We start from the raw sequence: 27015 nt of genomic DNA on the forward strand, positions 1-27015 counted from the left end.
CTCACAGCGTCATTGTCGATGGGTAATGGTGACCACCATCAGGTGGTCCATATGCTCGTCCGCCAACCTATACCATAAATAATAATAATAATAAAGTCACACTAGACAGTAAATTTTATTATATGCTCAGATAGTGAAGTCCGAACTGAACAATAACTTCTTTGTTCGTCGACGAACGAAGTAGCGGGCACAGCTAGTATAATATTAATCACAATAAATGGATAAACATTTGTTGACTGAGTTTGTCGGATATCGCATAGTAAGGCATCCGTTACGCTATAGCTGGAACAGAGAAGGAACTATTAAATGAAGTGGTTTTCAAGTTAGTAAGTTGAAACGGTTGGCAGCAAAAATTTTGCATCACGAATTTATGCTTCGAAATATGGTTCATATTCTGATATATTTTGCGTTTATATGTTACAGTTAACAATATATATGTTTTAGGTAAGTATGCTTGTTCGCTTTACTATGATATTAGATTCACGTCTGGATTAGAAACATTTTCAGGCTTGCTATAATAAAGATTCAAGATAGTTATGAGACAAAATTTCTGGTAACTGTTTCTATGAACGTATGACCTGAAAAAATTGGCGGGACCTGGCTAAATGGAGAAAGAATCTTTGCTCATTCTGAGAGTAACATATGTCTGATTTATGAACTATGATGACTATATTTAAGCTTAATGCAACAGTTAAATATTACCATCAATGTTATACCTTTTAGTGAGACCTTCTAAATTAAACGTGATGCTTCTAGAAGACGAAATCCTGTATCATTAACATTTATTTACCCCTATCGAATTTATTCATATATAAGCAACTTAATCATAATTTGTCATTTGTTCACGACACGTCGTCTGGCTTCCTTAAGAAATAAGTAAGCAGACGATAAAATGAGCCACCTGACAGTAAGGGCCATATACATTGACGCCGTAAAATATTGCCAAAACACTACCAACCTTAGAAACTAATACTTTAAGTCCCCTATTCCTCTACCTCACTTCTTCCAACCAGAACACAACACCAAGTATAACTGTTTGTTGGCAAATACGTGAAGAATGAGATCACCCAGATTGACTTGAATAAAAACCTAAACACCTATCTTGCTCAAACCATTATGGGAATGTCCAGCCTGGATGATGCAGAGGATAAAACATGTAAGTCCTTATTGAATATGACGGGTTCAAATACTGGCAAATACAAAGTACTCCATGTAATTCAATTCGTGCTAAACGATTTATTCTAAAAAGAAATAAAAGCTGCATTTGTCTTGTGAAATTCATCGTGGTAAAATAACCTCTAAAATTATCGTCAAGCCTTTGTCTAGCAGCTGGACAATTACGTACTGCTACATTAAATAACAAAACTAAATATGCATGAAAAATAACATAGAAGTAATTACATCCGAGCGAATAAAATATACATGCAATGAGGCTCTTTAAAAACGTTTTTATTTAATGTAACGCTTCAGCGAATACTTTGTATGTGACCTTTCGAATAAATTAACAATAACAATTATTATCTGTGAAAGTTTTGCGCCAATGATAGATGGACCAATGGTTCATTAATTACCACCAGGTAAATTAACAAAGATGTCTGAGTCAAATCCGGGCAACTACTAAAAACTATACCTTTACGTGGTGGAAGGAGTTTGTGCAAGGCCGTCTGCGTAGCTATCCATCTATATCCCATCACTAAACAACATACTTTGTATAGTTTTTGCTACTTTAAGGCTATGTGAGCCAGTGTACCTATAGGTCCATGGAACATAACATCTTATTTCCCAAGATTGATGGTACATCGATTTAATTTATGGTTCGATTACAGTGCCAGTTTCTATAGGCACTTGTCACCACTTACCTCCTTTGCATAACACTGCTTTCCAACACTTTTCGTAGAGAATACTTGTACCAATAAGGCAGATTTTTGTACAAATATATTGTGTGTTATGCAATATTGAATAAATAAGATAGACAATTAAGCGTATAGCTTACAATTTATCTACAAGCTTTATTGTGATGTTAAAAACTTGAGCGGTCAATGTCGGATTTGTCATCACTCACATTGTATGCGAAGTTTTGAAAAGGATTTTTCAATGCATATTATTATTGATAGAGTTATAACTGATGTGAGTATATCTTTATTAAAAAAACGTTATAAAAAATCAGCGATTAGGTCATTATTGATTCTATTCAAGGATAATACAATACAGTCTTGAATTTAAATCCAGCGATCTGCCACGTGATTACATTGAAGGTTTTTTTTTCTGTATTTATGTATTATATGTTTTATTTGTAACTGTCTTCTGGCACTGGCACTGACATAGTATCCACAATTCACCAACAATTTGCCACTGGCATATTTGTTGGCTTAGCTTTTATGTTCCAAAATATATAACAGGAAATAACATCAAAAGTATATAACATAAAATGACGACCTCCGTGGTCGAATTGAGTGTACACCGGTTTACATGGTTACGCCACTCCGAGGTCCCGGGGTCGATTCTCGTCCGAGTCGATGTAGAAGAAGTCATTAGTTTTCTATGTTATCTTGGGTATGGGTGTTTATAATATAGTCGTTACTTCTGATTACATAAAACAAGTGCTTCAGCTACTTAACTTGGCTTCAGAGTAATGTATGTGATGTTGTCCAATATTTATTTATTATTAAAATTATTTTTAATAATCGAAATTCGAACGCAATCATTCCTTCTTGAAAGGGATTTTATTGTAAAACTTATTACATGTTTTTATTAATAATAGCTCGTAAAGTATTGACAAACAAAAGAGTAAAATGGTACGAAACGGATAACTCTCATACTTATATATACATACTAGTATTATACATCTGAAGTAAATAGATTTAATTATTGAAGGATTGAATGTTTCTATTAGCCTTCCTCAGCTGCCATCCTAACTCATCCTCTCACCGCATTTGAAAATGTCCCCAACTATATTTAAGTGAATTTCCGAATTCCTGTATCACTGAGCATCGGATATCGATACTTGAATCTCAAGTATATTTGGCGTTGAGCATTTTATTGTTTAACTTTTTAAGTCATTTTGTATAAAAAAGAAACTATACATTGTTTTGATACAGGTATTAAATTCATTATTTATTGAACGAGTCGCGATGGTCCAGTGGTTAGGACATATGAATCTTAACAGAAAATTCCAGGTTCAAATCTAGACCATCACCAACCAGGTGCTTAAATTGTCTTATAATTCAATTTGTGCTCAACTGATAAAAATTGCGTGTGCCTAATTTCAATGAAATTCTGCCTCATGTGTATTCAAATACCAGGGGAATAAGCTCTTAAGCCTACTACTCCTCTGAAGGACAGGGAGACTTAGTCCACCAATAGGACTTTCAAATACTAACAATCGAAAAGAAAGAGTTTATACTCATGGTAAATGCTTACATTAATTAATCTCTTTTTTAGACATGTGCCGTGCAATAAAAATATATATATTTTCAAAGTTAAATTAAACCTGGGCACGAATATCTGTTGATAAAAACATCGATATATTTCTACATCGTGTGCACTTTAAAACGATAAATTTAATACAAAACGGTGCAATGAACTCTTTATAAACCGATTAAACTCGTATTAAAATTATAAAATTTATCGCTTTATCGCCAAAAATGGTTTTAACCCTTGGCACAAATTCATTATAGTAATAAAAATATATTATAAATAAATGTAAATAAAACATCATTAATTCATTATTACTAAAACCCTTTTGACACTGTTTTTATACGAGAAAATAAATTCAGGTCCATTGATAAAAATGTCATTCCGAATAACAAATGATCACAAATAAATAATGAGCAAATGGCAAATACCCTAAATAAAAATGTAGATCTAAACTCGAGCTCATTTGAAAGGGTTAAAATATTGTTGTGTAAAGAAAAATTATGAGACAATCTCGATTTATGTTCATTTGATTCGAGAAAATAGGGCTTAAAATAAATTTAAAAAAAACTTCGAGAAATAAATCAAATTATTTGTTTTGTATATGTTATAATTATTTGTTTTATATAAGTTTGTTTTATTATAAGTATTTAAAATATATCTATCTAGATCAAGTTTACTTTTCGTTTATAATTTTTCTCTGATTTGGCTATGAAGGTGAATACCGTTAGGTAACCTACATATTATGTAAAGTAAAATAACGATACTAGTGTATCCAAAGCAATGCTCGTATCTACTTAAAGAACGACAAAGCCCAGCAGTGGAACATCAACATATTTTTACTAACTTGTACTCGACCTGTAAATATCATCATAATCGTAAAAAGATTTGTAAGCATTTGAACCGATAACCTTCATTTATAATCCGTGTATATTATCCACTGAGTCATAACGGTTTTATATAACATTCAATTCGATTTTCAAGTGCATTTACATATTATATAAAGTTAAAATTGTACGAAATTTATTTGCACGTAACTTTTTGTATAATACCCATTTTCTATATTTAATTCGGGTTTCAAACGCGATCCTACCTTTGTTTTATTTTTGCCCGACGTTTAACTCCGCGCTAATGAAATATGTAAACGTGCAGCGTGTTTTATTAATTTGTATATACATATTTTATTGCAAAACGAAATTAAATTGCACAAATTGTGTCTTCTTCGTTAAATAACATAGCTTCAAAATGTACAAGATTTTTAAGCGTGCAAAGTGAATATAAAATAAAAAATATTGTATGATAACAAAAAACACTCATTGGAATATATTCATTGGTTAAACACAAGGCGGCAGGTACAAAGTCCTGGATTCAAACCGCATAGTGGGCCTATTTTTTCCGTCGAACAATTCTCAGCATTGGCCCAGTCTGGAAATTGGAATTGTGTACAATTTGTCACTAAGCAAATGTCTCTGCAATTTAAATCTGTAATACCTTCAAAAATATTAATTCAAACATACTTTAGAGAGCTATATTGATCTATGTATATGAAATGCACAATTTTTTTAAGGTACTTAATTGAATAATGCTGTATTGCTTAAAATCGTTTCAAAAATAAACCATTATTTTTGTATAAAGTAAAGGATAAAAATTATTATTATTGGATTTCACTAAGATATACACATAACTATCCCAATCTTTTTTTGAGTCCTTTTTAAGGTGTACAATACTGTGGTACATTATTTAGATCTGTCTTGTAAGGTTGAGCCGGCGTTTGCAATATAAGCGCAAAAAATGTGTTTATTTACGACAGCACGTTAGAAACCTCTAAAATAATCTCTGCTATATTGTGCATGTTTTATACATATAAACCTTCCTCTGTAATCACTCTATGTACTAAAAAAATATATCAAAATCTGTTGTGTAATTTCAAATATCTTAGCAGACAGACACAAATAATATATAAACACATTTAAGTGTAATATTATACTGTAGTATAGTATAGGTATTTGTATATAATTTATAATGATATTTTTATTTTGTTTTCGGTTGTTGAAATAATGACTTGATTGCCTTTCATTTTCAGTGATTTAAATACTTTTACTTATTTATATTTTAAAATCAGTACTTTTACTAAAATTCAACAAACAATATTGTGTCAATTAACAACAATTAAAAAACAACGTTTAAAACCGTTAAACGTTAATTAGACGTAACAGTTAACAACTAATTCAAGAAAAGGTTTGTACGTGTAATAGTATGCTTTACATATATACTTAATATATGTAAGTTATTCTCTGCTTTCAACTGCATTTAAATATATATTAGCATAGAAATGTTTAAGATACATTATCATAATACATTTGTGAAATATTTTCTTTATTATGTTAGTTATTTACTTACAAGCAATAATAATGTTATACAAATATTAAGACGCTGACAACACATATTAACTTAACTTAACATTTGAATAATTAATTATATTTACTTTTTATGGAATAGGTTGGCGGGCGAGCATATGATAATGATAATGTGGACACATGATGATAAGTGGTCGCCATCATCATCAACAGACAATTACGCTGTAAGATTAACTATTCCTTACATCTTCAATGCGCCACCAACCTTGGGAACTAAGATGCTATGTCCCTTGAGTCTTACTCACCCTTCAAACCGGAAAATAACAATACTGCGTACTGTTGTTTGCGGTAGCATATCTGATGAGTGGTTGGTACCTATCTAGACGGGCTTGCACAAAGCCCTACCACCAAGTAGCGGACGAAAATCTTTTCCGTAAGTATTCACTAACCTTCATATATTAGCAGCACGGTGGAGTGAAATCCAAGCATTATTTTCCAAAGGAAAAAGGGGTTAGCTGAGCTCGATTACGATAAAACTTGTTTAATGGTGGTGGTGACCACTCATCATCAGGTGGTCAATATTTCGATTTCCACACACTTGACATGGCGCTACGACGGCACACGTATTTTTATTTAAACGAACGTCACAAAACCATTCCATATTTTGACCCACATCTGAAGCATTTTTTTAAAAATAGCCTGTAAATTTCTGTAAATTGCTGGGCTAAGGCCTCAAGGAAGGTTCAGAACATATTGCACCACGCTGTTCCACAGTTGCTGGAATACACATGTGGCGGAATTTCTTTAAAATTAGACAGGTTTCCTCACGATGTTCCTTCACCGCCGAGTACGAGATGAATTATAAACACAAATGAAGCACATGAATATTCAGTGGTCTACCTAGTGGGCCTACCTGAGTCTGAACCCGTGATCATCGGTTACGATGCACGCGTTCTGACCACTGAGCCATCTCGGCTTAGCTTCAGAAAAGGTTTTTGTCTAAACATTGTCGTACAATATAAATCAACGTGCAACGTAGCTACAGCAACGCGTGCCCCGGTCTGCTACTATTTCAATATATTACACAAGTGACAAATAAATATATCAAGTTAAGCGTCCATAACGGTATTGCAACATAGACAATAAAACTTTTTTTACGTGTTATCTTTGGTTTTGTAATATCAATGAAATTGAACTGATTTTTGTTGAAATTTGTTAGTGATTTAATGCTGGGACGAGGGACTCTTTGTTTATCCCATAAGTCATTTAATCATTACGATATTATGAGTATATTTTGATCCTAAATATATCTCGCTTCTGCTTGCCCATCAAACATATATATGTGGCAGTCATACACATTATACAGAAGATATTTTCTGCCGATTCTAACGCATAGTTCCAAGATGGGAGAAAGTTTTATGGCACTTTAATTTTTAATATATAGCCGCACTTAAGCAAAGTAAAAGCGAGAAGTATCCGTGCAAAAGTTCGCTGTGAAACACTCGTAAATATTTTACAAATACCAAAACTCAGTCCTTATGCCCGATATTTAGCGCATGAAGTTAAATAAAGTCATTCGGTATACTAAAACTGTCTTTAAGAAATTGACAGTTAGTTTTTTCTGCCTCAGTGACAATTTAAAGTTATCAGTACTGCACGTCATATTTATATAGATTTTTATAACATACATAGAGCATACAGACAAACCGGCCACAGAAATTATTAGGCAAGTATTATTTCTAGTGGTATAGCATGGGCAAAGGGATGGCTTGAGCTTGCACATGGGCCACGACAGATTGGCGGCAGGGATCCCGCGGGGCTGCTCCTGGTACGTCTCTGGTTGAGCAAAGCGGCAATCCTGTAAGAACTCATTTAGTTTCCCGCTTGCATATTATCGAAAACACTTATGGTGATATGCTATTTTGATACATGTATCCTATTATTTTTTTATTTTTTATAATCGAAGTCACGTAACAAATGCTAAGATTTCACGCACAAAATTTACAGTAAAGTAAAAAGTAAAGTAAAGTAACAACCTGTAAATTTCCGTCTGCTGGGGTAAGGCCTCCTCTTCCATTAAGGAGAGAGTTTGGAACATATTCCACCACGTTGTTCCAATGCGGGTTGGTGGAATGCACATGTGGCAGAATTTTGATGAAATTAGACACATGCAGGTTTCCTAACGATGTTTTCCTTTACCACCAGGCACGAGATGAATTATAAACACAAATTAAGCACATATATATAGTGGTGCCTGCCTGGGTTTGAACTTAACCACTGGGCCATCTCAGCTCTCTAAATTTACACTGAGTTTCGAATTTCTTCTTAAAGAATACAGATGTAAAAACTTATACGAAATATCGAACATATTATTAATATTTTTTTAATGTGTTTTTTATTTATTTTATAAAACCTTATATCAAACTGACGTCGGTTCGGATATTAAATAATATTTTATTGCTTAAGTTTGTTTTATACGTTTTAAACACAGGACAAAAGGAGATGATATTAATGTCAAGATTATTTATTCCTTTTGTATTGCGTTTAGAATTTCTAGTAAAATGCAAGTCGATTTTCCCGTGTTTTGCGAAGAGAGATATCGTCTAGACAATCGAACATTCCAGGTATAATAGACGCCAAAATAAGGATCAAAGAAAATAATACATATAGACAAAAAATATATAGAAAAGACATATTTATATTTATAGTATAATTGTATGTTATAATTAACGAACAACAAACCTCATAAGGCAGTGTGGGGTACTAGCTTTTTTGTTATTATTATTCTGAGCAAAGGGTTACTTAATTGTTACATGGTCGTAGGGCTTTGTGCAAACCTGCCTGGGTATGTTACCTCCTCAGATATTATACCGCCAAACATAAGTACTCAGTATTTTTATATCCCGACTTGAAGGGTAAGTAAAACCAGTATAAATAGTATTATCACAATATAAATAACATCTTAGTTCTGTATTGTTGGCGTATTGTCGATGTAAGGAATGCTTTATATTTCTTACAGTGCTATTACCATTAGGTGGCCCATATGCTCGTCCCCCAACCTATAACATAAAAATAACAACAACATCTCAAATCAAATTAATTTGTTGGCGCCATCGAGTTGATATCATACACAACATAATTTATTGATACATAACTTATATATTAAATATTGGTATTTAATGAAAGTAAATTATGTTAAGGATACCAACCCATCCAGACCACCAACATCGACTAAAACATTTTCACAAAAATATCTTAAGATGTTATCCGTCATTGCTACAAACTAGATAAATACACAGCTCAGAGCATATATATGAGACAACAACATCCCATACATTACTCTGATCCCAATGTAAGTACCTAAAGCACTTGTGTTATGGAAAATAAGAAGTAACAACGGTACTACAAACACCCAGACCCAAGACAACATAGAAAACTAATACTAATCTACATCGACTCGGCCGGGAATCGAACCCAGGACCTGAGAGTGGCGTACCCATGAAAACCGGTGTACACACCACTCGACCATGGAGGTCGTCATATTATTCCAAAGACCTTAACAGAAAAGTATTAAGAGAATGTTTTACTAGTATATTGCTCGCTATTACCTGCAACCTATCGTCTCTTCGAAAATGACGTAACGGGTACACTGATAAAACGATGATAATGGCAAGACTGACGAGCAACCCAGTCCCGATGATCCCTGACCCCAAATGTCAAAACGGATTCTTAGATTTCATTACAAAACACGATCTTTCGCTTGTCTCATTACTAAATCGCAAACTTCGTCCCATTTACTCCTAATTAAGAATGAGATAGAGTAATGTCACGTAGTTAGGTTAACTCCGCGAAGGTTGCGTTACGAAATTCACATGTGAAATACATTGCCGTGAAACCGTAACGACATTTGCATAATTTCATAGTTTAAGAAACTAAGCGCCCGACACTAAAATTGCAATTATATTTTGTCAATACGTATCACAATCGACTCTGGTATCGAATTCGTGCGTTTATAGTTCTTTTGTAATTTACTTTTTAAATCGTATCATAAAAACCTAACGGTTTCTGGTCTGTGAGTTCATCGATTATATCGAAACTCGTTGCAAACAATATACAAAATAATGAGCAGTTCTCTGTATTCAGAACCACGCTTTTTTATATTTTGATATTTCTTATTAATCTCGTTAATACGATGCTTGCTTCATGGATATCGATAACACCGTTTTATCGTATTTGTATGTAAAACGAAATTTTCGGACTGCCTAATTTTTAGGATTCCTATAGTATTTTTATAACGTAAGAGAGCAGTAATGAAGACATTCTGCGATTCTTTATGTGCACCGCAATGGTCTTATGCTATTATATAATAACATAAAACCATTGCAAAACATCCAACTATTTAATTGTCAATATTATTTTACTAAAAGAATATTTTCAAAGATGCGGACGAGCGATTTAAATACAGTAAAATTGCACATCATAATAGATAACCTATACAATCAAAACAATTACAAACATTTAAATTTTATCACCCACTTTCATCCACGGCTTCAAGGATGTACCTCAGAGTAAGAAAACCTTAACCAGTTTTTAAATTCATTCCTTTATCAAATCTTAAGCTCTTAGTACGTTTTGAATCGAAACGTCAAATTATTGCAACGTAACATGACATTCTCGATCGGTGAAACATATTATACTACACGAAAATATAACCTTTTCTTATCCAGACTGTACAAAACAAAATCGACAAACGATACTAACAATACTTGTTAGACAAACGTCTCCAGAAAGCTGGTTAGTGCATACATCTAGGTGTTTAGAGTAATCGCAGCATCAAGAGGAAGCGTGACTGAGATCCGAATTGTTTTAATTGGCGTTAAGAGGATATCATCTAATGATGTCTTGATACTCAAAGATGTTTAGAACGAACAACCAATATCAAGATTAACGTTTCCAGATAAGTCTAAGTGATATATTTTATTCGAACCCAAAAGGTAAAGATTCTTTATAGATCTACAAGTAAAAACTATGTAACAACTTTGTATTCACAACAATATGCAATATCTCCCAACGTAATCTGATCCAAGTATAAATATATACGTTCAGTTTTTAAATTAAGTTTAACAATTGAATATTAGAAACTGATCTTGCTAGTAGTTTTCTCTTTCCGATTCTGATTGGTGTAGAAGAAAATATGTTTGCAATAAAATATAAAAGTACTCAAGTATACCTACATTGGACAGACTTCACCAAAGTCTATGAATGCTTTTCAGCCAATAGTGTAACAGCCATCTTCCTAATTCAGGGCTACTGTTGATATTTCCTGGAATTTGATAAGCTCAACTCAGAATCCAAACCTGGGACCTTATTCCACAAGCTGGTCACTAGACCAGAGAAGCAATTGCCACACATAATTTTGACGCATGTAATAACGGATACATAAAAATGTTTTAAATGTCTATTATTCTTTCTTCATTATTTTTAAATTAATGGCATATTATTATCTGCATCCTGCGAAGAAATACCTCATCGTATTAATTATAATTAATCATCTAATTATAACATATTAAATAATAGTATTTAGTTGAGTAAACATTAATTATATATAATTCTTGTTTATTTATGTTACAAATCTTATAGTGTTCTTATAACAATTTGTTTTATCGAATTGATTCTGTTTTCTATAATTACATGTACGTCACAGAAAAAAAATAACAATATTCTGTTTTGGCTATCTGTATAAAAATGCTTCACTTAAATAAAATATAATATTATAACTGTTTTTCATTCCGCAAAACAATCTGCAGTTCGATCTATTTATAAATATGGAGTTCTTAGACTTTCCGGATGATTTTTACTAAAGTGGTTTCTATGTTTACGAGAATATTTTGTATATTCACAGTAATATGGATATTTTTGAAAGCAACAGTGACAATCATTATATACTAAAGGTATTAATTTCGGGATATTTACCATGACGATATTTTATTATATTTTTGTTCTCGTGAACAAGACATTCGTAGATAATATCGAAATATCGAGCTCCACCGAACAAAAATAAAAAACATGGTAAATATCCTGAAATAAATACCTTTTGTAATAAAAATAACCATGTTGATTTAATATCATTATATAGACAAGACTTACACTTATACTACACTTTCGACATTTGTAAAAACAAATTAATGATTAAGTCAACAAAAAACATATTCAAGTAACATTACTGAATACAAGATTATATTAATTATGTTAAAAGAGCACGATTATTGTTTGATGATAGGCAAGATACAGACCAATTTCATTGATCTTGACTCAATTAAACTAGTGAGTTTGTGACTGGTTACTTCTGATGTAAAAATTCCGATCCAGATGTAACCGTACCCATCGTATTCATCATTAGAACATAACGATTAAAAAGTGGTTCAATGAGCTTACTTGAAGTAAGAATATTTTTAAATTTATAATATGTCACTATTAATAAGCCTAAATACTTGAATCTTTCCAATATTCTGCGACGTTCATTTAGTCCGTGAGTATCGCGACTTTTCCAATAAACCTTGTGTAATTGAAACAGTCTACAGCTAACGTTTCCCTTTGAAAGTATTTACGAGGTTGAAAATAATGTTACCTGTTAAAAGAATTAACCTTAATTAAAATTTAAAGAGAATGAAAAAAAATCATTTAAGACAAAACTAATATGCTCTATGCAACCTCTATAAAAATAGTTTTTTTTAATTTTTAAATGGATTTATTTTAGGAAGTCAGGGAAGCATATGGACCACATAGTGGTAAGTGATCAATTACAGCTATAGATGCTCTCTCTGCAATGTGTATCAAGCACTTCCTATAACGATAACAACAACTTTTATACCATAATACTGGCTCATTTTCCATTCAAACCAAACACGGCAGAACAACGCATCTCTATTTATGGTGGTAGATGAATGGTGAGTGGGCAGTAAGCTTATATGAAGTCTTACAAAGTATTATACAATTAGTAATATCCATAATAATAATGTAAATATATCTCAATTGAGCCGATTTGGCCCAGTGGCTAGAACGCGTGCTTTTCAATCGATGATAATGGATTCAAACGCGGACAATGACCACTGAATTTTCATGTGCTTAATTTGTGTTTATAATTCATCTCGGGTTCGGCGGTTATGGAAAACATCGTGAAGAAACCTGCATGTGACTAATTTAAACGAAATTTTGCCTGTGTATTCACCAACCCGCATTGGAGTATCGTGGTAGAATATGCTCCAAGCCTTCTATATTCATATATCTAAATATAAATATTTATAAAGAAAAATGTTATTTAACAACACGATTTCACTAACGTAATTTATCGAGGATGCTTGATAATTACCAACCGGTGTTAACACTCAGTTTGTCGACAATATTGAATTAATGTATTAATCAACAGAAACTTAATGAAGGTTTACGATTCAATCAAGAGTTAGAAATTTTTCCTCGACATAAGTGAGTAACCGTATTACTAATAAGAAATAATTTCAAGTAATATTTCAAATGAATATTGAATATTAACAGACAGATAACCTAACAGATAAGAAACGAGGATTAATAGAAAAGCACGACTTCTTCCAACTCCTGTTTTTATTTATTACAGCCTCCAGTGGCGTTCTCGGGGGAGTTCGTCACATGAGCACGTGGAGAATAAGGAGCAAGGCGCGCACTAGGCGCGCTTTCCACGTTAGTTATTCAGCCGCTTTACGGCGGCTGCCGCTAGTGGGGTCGCGGTTGCATGCCCTGGGCGATCCCGTTACCTCACCACTCGGCGGCATGGTGGAAACCCGAGGATGGTTTTAGTGGGTACGACAGGGCCTTCAGCCCTGGCACGGGGCCCTTATGGCCCCGGTCGAGTCCCACATACCCGTCCCGGTCCCCCGGCCGGGCGGGAGGCGTAAAAGCCTTTCCTCCTAATAAAAAAAAAATTTAAAGATATAGGGACATAGAAAATGTAATGATATATATACACTTTTCTCTCTCTTTCTCTCTGAATGTTTTATTGATGAATTCTGTATTAAAATCCAACCCGAAAAATAGTTTAAGACATTTAAATGTACAGCCGGAAGCCACTTTGTTTTATACTATTTAGAGATATTTACTTACTGAAGGTTCATTTTTAAAATGTTTTGTATGTATCTCATAAGAAATGTCAAAATCACTAAATATTTTATATTTTCTTATATACTACATCATCACATCAGGCAAGGACCACTATATATATATGTGCTTAATTTGTGTATATAATTCATCTCGTGCTTAGCGGTGAAGGAAGACATTGCGAGGAAACCTGCATGTGTCTAATTTCATCGAAATTCTGCCACATGTGCATTCTAACAACACGCATTGGAACAGCGTGTTTGAATGTGTTCCAAGCCCTCTCCTTAATGGAAGAGGAGGCCTTATCTCAGCAGTGGGAAATGTACAGGCTGTTACTTTACTTTACCTTAACTACATCATAAATGCACAGAAGGGTACGCTGCATTCCCATAGTCTGCATAGTTTAATTTTTAGGCTTTACGATCATTTTTTGTTTATAAAGTTTATCGAATCCAAACATATCAAAATTCCGAGTTATTAATGAAAACTTCTTGATAGAAGAACCCAATTACTTCACTTTATTGAACCCATTGACTCCACTTAAGGTGAATATTGATCCTTGTACCACCACAATCTGCTAAACTAGCCAAGCAAGATACCATAATATGATATCCACAAGGAAAAAGAAATGACTTTAAAGAATAAAAAATAAAAAAAATGATATCTCAATTCAAAAAGAAAATATGGTTACGTGACTCAGACTATATTAAGAGTTTAAGAAGTAGTAAACCACTCGTGGAATATAATACGAGGCAACGAAAATTTATGCTCATCATAAGTTTAAATATTTGCCGCTCAAATTTGGTCCGGTCAATTTTACTTGTTCGCCACAACCTAAAAATAAATTTCCAGCAATATATTTTTCATTATTCCTTGGAATTACAATTCCAAGAAAAAATGCTCCAAGTATTCAAGCATGTTTCTTATTTTAAAATATTATCTGTAAATATTGAACCAAAATTGACATGTGAATTGTAAATAGAGCTCTTGGATTCGGAAAGATTATGTCGTGGGATCATTCGTGTGTCAGATAAAATGAATATCCTCAACGAAGCATCATGATGGAAGAAACACCACAAATTCTTCTTTGAAAAAGGCAAATGCCCAAAAATGGTGAGAGGAATAATGTAAAATCTACCCACATACGTACTCCAATTTTATTTGATACTGAATGGAAATATGAATATATATTATACATATTTTTGCTATTAATATTGTCCAAAAAACGAATATCAATTTAGACCTGGTTATTTATTTGGATTGGTTTTTCTGATCTTATAAAAAATCCCTGTGTATTATAATGTAATTAAACAGAGGGACTGCTGTTATTTTGGAAAACGTTCAAGTTATCATCTCGATTACAGAAGATTGATTAAATTTAATAAATTAGTAAACTGTTATACTAAAATATTTACAGGGTTAAGAATACTTGCGCGTAGTCTTCGCGGTTGAGTATATTGATGTAGCTGCTAACTTAAATAGGCTGTTGCTACAAGCACTACCTTCGTATAGTGAGATTTCTTGGACAAAGTTGAATCCAGATACGTAAAGTGTGTCCTACAAGTGTAGTTCAATTGTGACCTTATGTGAATTATTATATACCATAACAGTTCGATCTATGCAAACCTATATATGACACGTAACATTGAATAAGATATACATGTAGCGTAGGACTTGTCTTAATTAATTATTTATTTTGCATGACATATCACAACATTATAACAGCTGTGTTAATAATAATATATATTAGGTACGTCTGTAATTTTATATTTAATATAGAAATATAAAATATAAGTTTATAGTATAGTATCTGTGTTACTGTTGTATTTTTTGAGTGACAAAATCAACTTTTTTATTTGATTAATGTTATGTTTTTATTAAGTCAGCAGGCGGTCAAATGCGCCATTTGTATTACTGTTAGAAATATTATAAATTTCCTACTTCGCCAATACGCTACCGACCTTAAGAACAACGTTATGCACCGGATTACTCACCCTTCAAACCGGAACACAAGAATACTAAGTATTGCTGTTTTGCGTTGAGTCGATGGTACCTTACTACCACCAACTTTATTGTAAAAATATTGATATGTTGTACAATATTTATATGATTAATGTGTCATCAAACAAAATCATGAGCTTAAGTTTTTTTTAACAAGTAAATATCTGACAATTTTTTAAATCAATCAGAGTAAAACAGTTATAAAACACCCTGTAAATATTTGACAGTTGTGCTTAAGTCAGCTTTAATTTTAAACTTAATTGCACCTTATTTCTTTAATGACAAAGTTAATAAATAATATAAATATGAAATATCACATACACTGCTCTGATCCCAATGTAAGTAGCTAAAGCACTTGTGTTAAGGAAAATCAAAAGTGACGATGGTATCACAAACACCCAGACTTAAGACAACGTAGATAACTAATGGTAATGTACATCGACTCGGCCGGGAAACGAACCCGGGACCTCGGAGTGGCGTACCCATAAAAACCGGTAACACACCACTCGACCACAGTCTTCAAAGTAAGTTTTGGTAAATAATTAATCAAGCTAAATCTTCTTTTATAATAAAATAAAATTCTAAATTCAGATGCTAAGCTCGTGTGTATCTACGTGGGAATTTATAGCGTTTGCTATAAATCTAAATAGCTTATTTACTTCAGTATGAATACTATATTTTATAGTAAGCAATTCCGTTCCACTAGAGATCTCTCAGTAACTCAGCAACTGATGCTAAAATACAGTTTCTTAGATATATGTGTATAGAAAGTATGGGAGAATTTTGTGATGTATCTTATCTTGTCTTGATTGAATCAGATGACACGTTTTTATGTATATTAAAACATAATGGTGCTTAAGATATATATGTCTATCGATATCATTGTTTTGATGAGATTAAAGAATAAGACACACTTCCAAGAATAAGGTCTTTTATATTTATACCAAGAATGGGTGTTTCAAAGGGAAAAATTCTAGGACCTCTTCTATTTCTTGTTTTCATAAATGATTTAATATTTTATATTAAATATATTTAATCTAATTTAAGGTATAAAGCAGAAAACCTTTCTGCTTTATACCTTAAATTAGATGTAGATATCCGCCAGGTTCCTATTTTTTAAAGAGAAATTAGCGGGCAAACTTCATCACAAAAAAGCAATTCGTTGACGTCACGTAAAATAAAATATTTTTTTTGAAAGCTCACATTAACCAATTAATTTGTAAAATTAATTTTTAGAAATAATTTAAGTCTTGAAACGTCTGTGGAATCCTCATTTATCGTTCCTAACAGAAATACTTAAGCAGTATAAACGCTTAGAAATGTAAGACAACGAATATTGATACACCACGATTAGTGTCTTCCACGCGATTTAATGTGTTCATTTAAGCCCACATCAGCTTAATATTTTTAAGAACCTAGGTCCGAGATACATATTCTGAAAACTATAGTTAAATATAATAAAACAACGTATCACTTATTAATGAACCTGATTGATATAATCATATCTTATACAAGAAATCACTAAAGCTACAGGAATTTGTTGAATGATTTTGTATTCGACTAGAATCTGAAAGATACACCATTCTATTATTGTTTCATTAGTTACAAATTTCCAAACCCTTTTCATAATTTTGGAAATGCTAAAATAACTCATTATGTTTTCATACAAAACATAACACGAAAAAACCGTATGAGCGAATGTATTTTGCCCTTTCGAAAATGTTTGGATTGCGTTTAAAGTTAATACGATTAAAAAAATTGTTGTGAAATTAGCCTTGCCCATCATTTTTATTCAAATAGGAAATATTTTTGTAAAGCCCTCATGAAAACCAAATACATCTATATTTCAGAAGGATATGCCTTATTTCTATTTATCGTTATATGTATACAATCTGTACAATACATTACAATCTGGGAGTCGAGATGGTCCAGTTGTAAGAACGCGTGAATCTTTACCGATGATTGCGGGTTCAAACCCAGGCAAGCACCGCTGATTCATGTGCTTAATTTGTCTTTATAATTCATCTCGTGCTCAGCGGTGAAGGAAAACATCGTGAGGAAACCTGCCTGTGACAAATTCCATAGAAATTCTGCCACATGTGTATTCCACCAACCCGCATTGGAACAGCGTGGTGGAATATGTTCCAAACCTTCTCCTCAAACGGAGAGGAGGTCTTTAGCCCAGCAGTGGGAATTTACAGGCTGTTGTTGTTGTTGCTGTTGTATACAATCTGTGGCTCTCCTGTCACGTAGACGAATGTCCTTAAGGCGGTGATAGGTTTGGGACTCTGGGCCAACTTCGTGAAAGATCTATGTCTGGTAGTGTAAGGGGATTAACTGGCTATTTTAATTTTGAAGACAGTAAGACAGACATTAATCCTAATGTTAAGTGTAGTATAAGTATTTATATTCTGCCTGCGTTATTGCCAGTAATAACCCTTATGTCTGTAATAACACCGGTTCACTCTTAACACAAAGCTCCTTCATTAATTTTATTAAATTGTACTTCCCCATTCAAGCTCGTCGTGTAATCTGTACATCACGAAAGTTGTACAATGATACGGCACAACTATTGAATTGATGTATATAATTTTAGCGAGTGAAAACGAAACCTCCTTACGATCTTATTTACTTTCTATTGAGTTGACTTATGTTTCTATCGTCGGAACAATATAAATTTCTTAAACAAGCAAAGTTAAAATAAACGGTGCTCTCGACCGAAGTTTATTGCGTACAAAAGCGCCTATCTAAATTATTTCTAAAGATTTCGTTTCCGAGTTAATTGTTTACAGCGCCGACGTCAACGCTCTCAAACCCTCAACTTCGACCCCACTTGGGATTGTTTTCTCAAATCGTCATTATTATTTTGAAATGTTAAATTTTCGCACAAATATGATGACACAATTAATTTATAAATAAATTATTGTTCGCCATGTCATATCACATCATACAAGCTCCATTGTTTGTATATGTATGAATTCATACACATGTAAATACACACATATCTTGCAACACTTGCAAATGTTAAGTTGCATACGAGTGATTGATTTGATTTTTTTTTATTATTTTGCATGACAATGCGTATTATTTTCATGCTCTTGATAATAATATTTGAAAAATATTTTTAAATATTTTTATTAATAATACGTTAAATTATTGTGTAGAAGACATGTGTTTTATCTGAAGGTGGTAAATTCCTTTACCTGTATCATATAAAATACCACGTGTGCAACAACTATAAGTATATATATATATTTGTATATAAATGAAAGTCAGCGACATGTGTAAACCAACCTGCACTGGATCAACTCAAAACTTTAAAAAAAGAAGATTTAGATCAACCTAAAGTTTGACCAGCACTGAGGCTAAAGCATACTTCTTTATGTTGCCATGTAAAAAAAGTAATACATTTGGTTTTTTGGATATTTATATAGCGATTGTCTTTATTTATGTGACATTCGATATACTTCAAAATTAAGCGTTCATTTGTAAGATTCGCGCTCAACAAGACGATAAAGATTAAAAAAAAATTATACGCGAATTTAAATTTGAATTTGAAAAATAATCTATCGTAATTCAATACGAATTACTATAGATTATTTTGAGTGTCATTGAGAATATTAGAGATGATACATAAAGATTTAATTTGCAAGATATTTTTTCCTGGTTTTGTATATTATATACTAACGACCCGCCTCAGTTTCGCACCTGAGCAATACTGATACTAAATATACTACAGATTTTTCTTGTTTCGTTTATATATTGTCCATGAATTATATACAAAAACATACCTCTCGGATTACTTTATCTTTTAAAAAAACCGCATCAAAATCCGTTGCCAGAGGTTAGAGACTTTGTTTTATACTATGTAATGATAATGATATTGGAACACCCGTAAGTCTTCTGAATAGTATGTGCAATATAAGGTTATAGGTACAAATCACAAGTTGCGATAAAAAATATTGAGTTCTGCTGTTACAAAATATTTATTAATATGAGAAGATTTCCCAAAAGGAGATAATTTCTTATACCCAACACTGGGATTGCTAAGAGCTGTTGCTAGATGCTTGTTAAAGGCTCTTTGATCGAAATGTGTTATCTTTTAAAAGAAATTCTAAAAGATAACTCATTAATTTTTCCTACACAATATTAACTGTAATTTAATGAAAACTTTAAACGATTGACCATGTTATCATTTCATTTCCGTAATTTTAGTTCTATAATTTTTTTAGAATTCTTTTTTATTGAGTTATAATTTGTATTATTATCAGAAATGACATAACAGGCGTACAGTATAATACAGTGCTCTAATCTAGTTTTAGACAGAACGTTAATGCATCTGGGTTCAGGGAGGCCCTGTGAGGTTTAAATATAATATAAGCAGAGGTATAATTTTCGCAAACGTCTAAAATAGACATCGAGTTTATTTTACTCCAATGTTAATAAAACTTTATTTGGAGATATACTGCTAATAAGATCATTATTGAAATAATGTTATAAATGAGAATATATGTTAATGAAATAGGCTCTTATTTATTTATTTGACTTAAAAAACCATTCAAAACTCATCGTCATGTTTACAAAAACAAAGAAAACAAAAATACAATGAGTGATTTTATTTTATTTATTGATATAATTACACCATCAAATTATCACTAAACACTTGAAATTAACTATACAGGTAACATTCAATGCGATGTCTTTGAAGTATTAAATATCATAGAACTTCAAAAATGTAAACCAAACTAACCTATATACAACAAATTATATAATAATTGAAATTAAGAAACATAAAATACTATATTGAAGACTTAAATAACTAGAAAAAACTTAAATATATTTCTTATAAGTTATGTTATATATTTAACGATGCAGTGTTAGCACCAATGCCGGTGACTTCATTATTAAATCAAATCAAAATCAAATAAAGAAGTAATAATTACACTCTTCAATAATAAAATCATTAACTAGCATAAACATTGAACGAAGATAACGATTAAGATTTCAATTCAATCTCAGCAGTCATCTCAAAAAAATAGTAATAAAGATATAACAAAACCAATAATAATGCTACGCACTTACAGTGTACAATAATTATTTTATATTACTATAGATGTTAAATGTAAAGCTGCTATCGTGTCTTCTCCATTACACGTGACACTAGCGAATGAATCTGTGCCTTTTTGACCCAAATAAAAGCCAAATAATAAAATAATATTAAAAAAATGTAATTTCATAACAAATAGTATCTATTCAGTATTCTTTTCGAACGATTCAATTAATAACTCGTTATTAACAAAAAAAGTTTAAATTTCAAGTGCAACGATTGACTTAAATAACATAAGTCGGGATCCGCTAAAGACAACTTCGTGTCATAATATTAAAGATTCTGAGTACAACAGTTTTCTAAAAGATTAAAAATAAATTACATTTTTACCGACGGGTGGGCATTATCAATTCGGTTGTATTTTTGAAACGAAGTTTATTTACGTGACTTACAATTAAATGAAATCGCTACGTACGAAAAAAACGTTTTGCCCCCTCCATGCGACCTTTCCCTCTCTTTCACTTTTTCGCTGTCTCTTTCTATTATAACATTACTTATACTTTTTTTCTTGTTTTTATTCACACGGGGTTTATTAACAGTTTCATTTTTTGTCATTTAATTAATCTACTTATCGTTTATTGCATTGTTTCTGTTAGTTGATACTTAATTAAATATTATTTAATTAGCATAAGTATCTTGTGTTTATTACCTTCGTAACTAGAACTCCTTTATTTAAGAGACTTTTTTTTTATTGGCAGTATATATTTCATTTGGCATCATTTAATTTGAAAAAAATATCAGCCCTAAACTAGAAATAATACGGATTAAAATTTACTTTAGTAAAATATACCACGCTTGCGTTCATGATCTACTTAGTATCGTTTCATGTAAGTTTAAACTTCTCTCCCATAATTAATTGACGTGAGAGTATAGTCCTCATTAATTAACAATAGGTTGCTTAGTATACTAGTCGTATTTCTTTTTTATTTAAACAAATTAAAGAGACATTGCATCTAATCCAATACCTAATTAGCTAATCACTTTTCAATCTTGTCGATATGCAATCCAATTATACTGATAATGAGAAAAACTGCACTCGTGTTTGTACAAAACTAGTTGCTTAGTTTAAGCGTAATTGGAAATTCATCTTTGATGCTGTAATCAGATTTGCCGTCCCGCCGGATTATGACAAAGAGGAAATAGCGTTCACTTGCTTTTAGCCGATTTTAAAAAAGAGGTTTTACATTCGACCCGATAATTTAGTTTCAGTCATAAATGGTAATCTGATTAAATGTATTTGTGATTAAAAATGTAACACACAATACTTTAAATACATGTCACAAAAAAGCAAAAAGATAAATTAAATAAGGAAATATTATTTGACACAGAATAAAAAAAATAAAAGGCATTATTTAAGTCGTGTGAGTCTCTAAACTGATTATAATTTTTTTTCACCTTTGAGTTTCTTATACAGGCAATATTTAAAATATTTTTTTTGTACTTTTCTGTCAATTGAAATTGTCAGTCTGGGCCATAATCGATCATCATCACCATCACAATAATATTAACATTTACTACCTTGTTTAGAATTAGCAATATATAATATAGAAATAATTTATACATTTTAAATTAAAAAAAAAAAACTATTGTTATTCTTTCCAATTCTTCTTTTTATAATCTACATATATACTACATAATACACCGATGGTATCACTAGATGTTAGTAAAGGCTTTCAAATAAAAATAATTTTAATTTTCTTATAATCTTTTAAGCTTACTTACCCTACAACCATAAATTTTATTTGATATTTTTTTTTCATAAAAAAGCAATCAAATCACATTACAACTTGTAAAACATTGTTAATAAAAACCCATCAATAATGTGTAACAATATTAAACCCTCGTAAAACGTTTATCAGACGACGAAAGCGACCCACAGACAACACATAAAATAACAACACAGTTTTACGATATTTCTTTATTGATTATCGTTTAAAAGCAAATAGTTTTCACTAGACTTTTATTCGCATAAAACTTTGCTATATTAAAAAAATATATTCTATTTAAATATAATCTATACTCACATCACAGAATGATATATTGCGACGATGCACATACATCATTACCGTAGCTTATGGATAACTCAATTTCCCAATATAATCTTGGCTACAAATATCACCATTAATCGTATTTATCTAATTCAGCGGTAAATTAGGTATAATCAGCACTGTCGCAAGATCTTTCACAACTAGAGATCTATTTTATATCAATTTCACACTATCTCAAGCTCACACGCTCTCAATCTTACGAACAATTATCAAACGGTATAGCAAATCGATGATCGAGAAATTCTTATTGTTAATATTTCTATCCTTAACCTTAATATACAATACATATTAGATTGGTTGTATTTTTGATATGCGGCGAATGGTTTTGGTTTTACTTTTAGGTATGCGCGGGCGCAGGCAGTAGTCGGTTCCGCTCAGTGTTTCGACGACAGTGGCTGAGAACGAACTAAGTAACACGAACGAGACAACGCGCTTCGACATAGCTTGTGAACTGTGGCTAATGAACTTTTGTGCTTTGTGTGTGTTATAGTTTATATATATTTTAGGTGAGTTTTATATATTAATTTATGCTAATATATTAAGATTCATTCCCTATAAGGTTTTATCGAACAGTAATCACTCAAATAAAACTCTTGTTTTTCTATTAAAAAAAAATTAAATTATAAAAATAAATGTCACTTATAATTAAATATATATTTCATATGAATAACAAATAATCACTTATAAATTTTTTAATATTTTTTTTTGTCGTGTTCGCTTTTTAAAATTTAATTACGCGTAAAAATAAATATTAATTATTAAACTGACAAATATATAGAGACATTAACGGTGTCAATGTACCGTTCATTAGCTGTCATTAGCATGGTATATTATATGTTAATAAGGCTTCAAAATAAATTCAGTCAATATTATGCCACGATAAAAATTTAAACGAAAGATTTATTATTTTGAAGGAAAAATATTGCCAGTGTTATTAGAATATTAATAAAAAAAAATTATGCATGTGAATTTTTTTTTTGTATTTCATGATTTGAATTACGAATTTTAATCATAGATTTTTTCTACTTTCTTATCGAACGTCGCTTTCTGTTATATTATTCAAATAAATTCATTAAACTGCTTTTTCTTTTCCACATAAAATAAAATAAATAATAAATTATATATATGTTATAATAATGATTAGTCACATATATAGCCTCAGAAATACAACGTTTAACTTTTTTTTAATTTAGGTTGTAAACTATTTACTATATTTTTGTAATAATTGTGAAAAGCCCTAATTAGTATTATTCTCGTAGTTTTGTAATCGATTCTTGAAAAAATAGTGTAGCAACGTTAAAATTAGCATAGCTGCAACAATCGATGATTTTTTTCGTCATTTCGTAACATCCGATACAGTTCGCACGAAATATGTAACATCGCCGGGCCATAACGAAAGCCTATTAGCACTGTTCAAAACTCCGCGAAACAGACGTTAAATAATTTAGCGAGACGAAAACGAATTATTAAAAATGAAAGTTTTTTTTACGGTGTGCAATGGTGACTATTTCGCTTAAGAAACTATTTATATTATTAAATATTCGCATGTATAATAATGGAATATTAAATAATGACTTGACGCTTAATTACTAAAATTAAAAAGTTCTTTTTTTAAAAAGTCTTTAAATGAATACTTCTGTATTAATTTAAATCAATAAAATATTTATTTAATTATGTTCAATCAATGCTTTCTTTGAAGTAAAATTAAAAAGCTAATTATATCTTTCTTTTAAAATACATGGAATTTGTATACTAATGGAATTATTGAGAAAATGAATATCTGCTAGCTGCTTACCTTATTTTTCAATTTAGAGTAATCACCGTATCGACTACCGTGGGCAGTTAATTGTATGTAATAAATTAAATTGGCTTCAATTCGATATACAGGTGTTTTGAAAAGTTTTCAATTACTCGATTGTAAATTTCTAACCACAACGAACGCACGTTATTTAGGAATAATTTGCAGCAAGAAATCATAGCATGCTTGTTTTCTCTTGGTCTAAATATCCCACGCTTACTCGAAGGTGTGATGCGACCTACTAAACATACCACTCTCGATGTCGTTGGAACGGAAACCAAATCTATACATGGTGATGCAAAATAACAATATAATATTTTATATATATTAGAACATTTGTGATATTAATAAATTATTAAATAAAGTTATTATTTTTATACAACCACGCTGTAATCAAGGACGATAATGCAATTAACCTGTTTGTATGTTACCAACTAGAGCCTAAACTCGATGTCGACAAATGCCGGTGTGTACGTAATATTCCTAACGTTATTTAATATATTAATATTATTTTATTATCAGTAAAACAATTTTAATTTTCCAACTCACTAATTACACTAATAGAATTAATAGGTAACAATATAAATTGCAAAAATATTATCATTATTAAGTATATTAAATTAAAAAACAAAAACTAATTAAAAACAATACATAATCGCAATATTAGGAACCAAACGACATTTTATCAATAAACGAAAGGAACGATTTATATTAGCTATGTAATAACAATGATTCACATCACAACTATTCAGTTATATGTCACACTGACAGATAACAATTACAACAGTAACCATGGCAACGGGACGAGGAAAAACAAAAGAGGTTGCTAAACTCCTTTGACATCGTAAAATATATTAAATTTCAACAATTTCCCGAGAGATACTATTCTATGCTACAATTTAAAATTAAACTTATTAATATCGCCATAAGATATAATGACAACAAACATAATGAAACGTATATTCACAATGTTAGTACGGATTTCCTTGATCTAAAATCGTAATGAGTATAATCTGTCATCGTTCGTTGCTACCGAATTGATTTATATTGATTTACGACTGGTAATAATATAATGGCAATGTTGAAAACGTGGGCTGTTTGATAGGTGATCAGAACCGTATAACTCGTTATTTCAAATACTGATAAAGTTAATATGTATATCAATATATGAAAATACGTTGTAACTTCCGGATTCTCAATTTATCCTCATAATATCTTAGCTTATAGTTTTAGAGACGATAATTGATGTCGATAACTATTTGGATATAACTCATTCGTTTAACGTAGTCGTGGATAAAATCATACTGGTCACTATCCAGTCGAACGATATAAAATAGATTTACAAAAACTTTGTATGCAAGATCTATACAACATAATAAAATGTTTTAACATTCATAATAAATGGTAAATTACAGTAGCAATTTTAGTTATTATTTCAAAGTGGACTATTTAAATGATTATTTAAATTCAATTGCAATTCAATTCATTTTTTTTAAAAGTCATGTCGAACAATTTTGTTGTCACTATCTTCCTAAACGTTATTTGATACCAAATCAACTGTTCCAAATAAAATGAGTAAGGGCAGAGGCATTTTTTAATACTGTTCTAAGATTACTTAATACTTATTATGAAACTACTACAGCTAAACTAAGGAAGACAATGATATATAGGATAACATTGTTTTTTTTATGGTATAGGTTGGCAGACGAGCATATGGGCCACCTGATGGTAAGTGGTCACCATCACCCATAGACAATAATACTGTAAGAAATATTAACTATTCCTTACATCGTCAATGTGCCACCAACCTTGGGAACTAAGATGTTATGTCCCTTATGCCTGTAGTTGCACTGGCTCACTGACCCTTCAGACCGGAACACAACAATACTGAGTACTATTATTTGGCGGTATAATAAATGATGAGTGGGTGGTACCTACCCAGACTGGCTAGCACAAAGCCCTACCACCAACTAAATTAAAAAAAAAAGTTTAAAGTTGTGTGATTATTATTGACAGATGGTTACAATGTTTTATTTTTTAAATATAATGCAGGTAATATAATACTTACGGCGTTTATATAACTATAAATGCGTTAACCTTTTACATTCTCGATGTGAAGTGTGTACCTTGGCGTGATCGTGATTTCTCGATATCATTTATAAT

General features: G+C 31.3%; 1 long non-coding RNA gene across 1 annotated transcript in view; it reads left to right on the forward strand.

Annotated features, from left to right (window-relative positions):
- The first annotated feature begins 23383 nt into the window (after positions 1–23383).
- Positions 23384–27015, forward strand: part of LOC124544318 — a 113891-nt gene continuing 110259 nt past the window's right edge. Inside the window, exon 1 of the long non-coding RNA XR_006967530.1 lies at positions 23384–23560. This is a non-coding gene — a long non-coding RNA (uncharacterized LOC124544318). The remainder of the gene's footprint in view (positions 23561–27015) is intronic.

The sequence above is a fragment of the Vanessa cardui genome, chromosome 4 (genome assembly GCF_905220365.1).
Source record: "Vanessa cardui chromosome 4, ilVanCard2.1, whole genome shotgun sequence".
Classification (NCBI taxonomy): Eukaryota; Metazoa; Arthropoda; class Insecta; order Lepidoptera; family Nymphalidae; genus Vanessa; species Vanessa cardui.